Consider the following 3241-nt stretch of genomic DNA (forward strand, 5'->3'; position numbering starts at 1 on the left):
TATCTACCTATTTTACATTTGATAGTGTATGTATGTCCATGCCACTACCTCACTTCGTCCCAGCTTACCCTTCCAACTCCCTGTGTCCTCAAGTCCATTCTCTACGTCTGTATCTTTATTCCTGTCCTGCCCCTAGGTTTTTCAGAGGCATTTTTTCTTTTAGATTCCATATATGTGTGTCAGCATATGGTATATGCATTTTTCTTTCTGACTTATTTCACTCTGTATGACACACTCTAGGTCCATCCACCTCACTACAAATAACTCAATTTTGTTTCTTTTTATGGCTGAGTAATATTCCATTGTATATATGTGCCACATCTTCTTTATCCATTCATCTGTCGATGGACACTTAGGGTGCTTCCATGTCCTGGCTATTGTAAATAGTGCTGCAATGAACATTGGGGTGCATGTAGCTTTTTAAATAATGGTTTTCTCAGGGTATATGCCCAGGAATGGGACTGCTAGGTGGTATGGGAGGTCTATTTTTAGTTTTTTAAAGACCTCCATACTGTTCTCCATAGTGGATGTATCAATTTACATTCCACCAACAGTGCAAGAGGATTCCCTTTTCTCCACACCCTCTCCAGCATTTATTGTTTGTAGATTTTTTGATGATGGCCATTCTGACCGGTGTGAGGGGATACCTCATTAGTTTTGATTTGCATTTCTCTAATGATTAGTGAAGTTGCGCATTCTTTCATGTGTTTGTTGACAATCTGTATATCTTCTTTGGGGAAATGTCTGTGTAGGTCTGCCCATTTTTGGATTGGGTGTTTTGTTTTTTTGATATTGAGCTGCATGAGCTGCTTGTAAATTTTGGAGATTAATCCTTTGTCAGTTGCTTTGTTTGCAAATATTTTCTCCCATTCTGAGGGTGGTCTTTTAGTCTTGTTTATGGTTTCCTTTGCTTTGCAAAAGCTTTTAAGTTTCACTAGATCCCATTTGTTTATTTTTGTTTTTATTTCCATTTCTCTAGTAGGTGGGTCAAAAAGGACCTTGCTGTGATTTATGTCATAGAGGGTTCTGCCTATGTTTTCCTCTAAGAATTTTATAGTGTCTGGCCTTACATTTAGGTCTTTAATCCATCTTGAGTTTATTTTTTCTATGGTGTTAGGGAGTGTTCTAATTTCATCCTTTTACATGTAGCTGTCCACTTTTCCCAGCATCACTTATTGAACAGGCTCTCTTTTCTCCATTGTATATTCTTGCCTCCTTTATCAAAGATAAGGTGACCATATGTGTGTGGGTTTATCTCTGGGCTTTATATTCTGTCCCATTGATCTATATTTCTATTTTTGTTCCAATACCATACTGTCTTGATTACTGTAGCATCATAGTATTGAAGTCCAGGAACCTGATTCCTCCAGCTCTGTTTTTCTTTCTCAAGATTGCTTTGGCTATTTGGGGTCTTTTGTGTTTCCATACAAATTGTGAAATTTTTTGTTCTAGTTCTGTGAAAAATGCCATTGGTAGTTTCGTAGGGATTGCATTGAATCTGTAGATTGCTTTGGGTAGCATGGTCATTTTCACAATGTTCATTCTTCCAATCCAAGAACATGGTATATCTCTCCATCTATTTGTATCATCTTTAATTTCTTTCAACAGTGTCTTATAGTTTTCTGCATACAGGTCTTTTGTCTCTTTAGGTAGGTTTATTCCTAGATATTTTATTCTTTCTGTTGCAATGATAAATGGGAGTGTTTCCTTAATTTCTGTGTCAGATTTTTCATCATTAGTGTATAGGAATGCAAGAGATTTCTGTGCATTAATTTTGTATCCTGCTACTTTACCAAATTCATTGATTAACTCTAGTAGTTTTCTGGTAGCATCATGTCATCTGCAAACAGTGACAGCTTTACTTCTTCTTTTCTGATTTGGATTCCTTTTATTTCTTTTTCTTCTCTGATTGCTGTGACTAAAACTTCCAAAACTGTGTTGAATAATAGTGGTGAGGGTGGGCAACTTTGTCTTGTTCCTGATCTTAGAGGAAATGGTTTCAGTTTTTCACCATTGAGAATGATGTTGGCTGTGGGTTTGTCATATATGGCCTTTATTATGTTGAGGTAGGTTCCCTCTACGCCTACTTTCTGGAGGGTTTTTATCATAAATGGGTGTTGAATTTTGTCGAAAGCTTTCTCTGCATCTATTGAGATGACCATATGGTTTTTCTCCTTCAATTTGTTAATATGGTGTATCACATTGATTGATTTGCATATATTGAAGAATCCTTGCATCCCTGGGATAAACCCCACTTGATCATGGTGTATGATCCTTTTAATGTGCTGTTGGATTCTGTTTGCTAGTATTTTGTTGAGGATTTTTGCATCTATGTTCATCAGTGATATTGGCCTGTAGTTTTCTTTCTTTGTGACATCTTTGTCTGGTTTTGGTATCAGGGTGATGGTGGCCTCATAGAATAAGTTTGGGAGTGTTCCTCCCTCTGCTATATTTTGGAAGAGTTTGAGAAGGAAAGGTGTTAGCTCGTCTCAAAATGTTTGATAGAATTTACCTGTGAAGCCATCTGGTCCTGGGTTTTTGTTTGTTGGAAGAATTTTAGTCAGTGTTTCAATTTCAGTGCTTGTGATGGTCTGTCTCTATTTTCTGTTTCTTCCTGGTTCAGTCTCAGAAGGTTGTGCTTTTCTAAGAATTTGTCCATTTCTTCCAGGTTGTCCATTTTATTGGTATAGAGTTGCTTGTAGTAATCTCTCATGTTCTTTTGTATTTCTGCAGTGTCAGTTGTAACTTCTCCTGTTTCATTTCTAATTCTATTGATCTGAGTCTTCTCCCTTTTTTTCTTGATAAGTCTGGCTAATGGTTTATTGATTTTGTTTATCTTCTCAAAGAACCAGCTTTTAGTTTTATTGATCTTTGCTATTGTTTCCCTCATTTCTTTTTCATTTATTTGTGATCTGATCTTTATGATTTCTTTCCTTCTGCTAACTTTGGGGTTTTTTTGTTCTTTTTTCTCTAATTGCTTTATGTGTAAGGTTAGGTTATTTAGTTGAGATGTTTCTTGTTTCTTGGGGTAGGATTGTATTGCTATAAACTTCCCTCATAGAACTGCTTTTGCTGCATCCCATAGGTTTTGAATAATTGTGTTTTCATTGTCATTTGTTTCTAGGTGCCTTTTGATTTCCTCTTTGATTTCTTCAGTGATCTCTTGGTTATTAAGTAGTGTATTGTTTAGCCTCCCTGTGTTTTTATTTTTTACAGATTTCTTCCTGTAATTGATATCTAG

Source organism: Lagenorhynchus albirostris, chromosome 18, assembly GCF_949774975.1.
Source record: "Lagenorhynchus albirostris chromosome 18, mLagAlb1.1, whole genome shotgun sequence".
Taxonomy (NCBI): Eukaryota; Metazoa; Chordata; class Mammalia; order Artiodactyla; family Delphinidae; genus Lagenorhynchus; species Lagenorhynchus albirostris.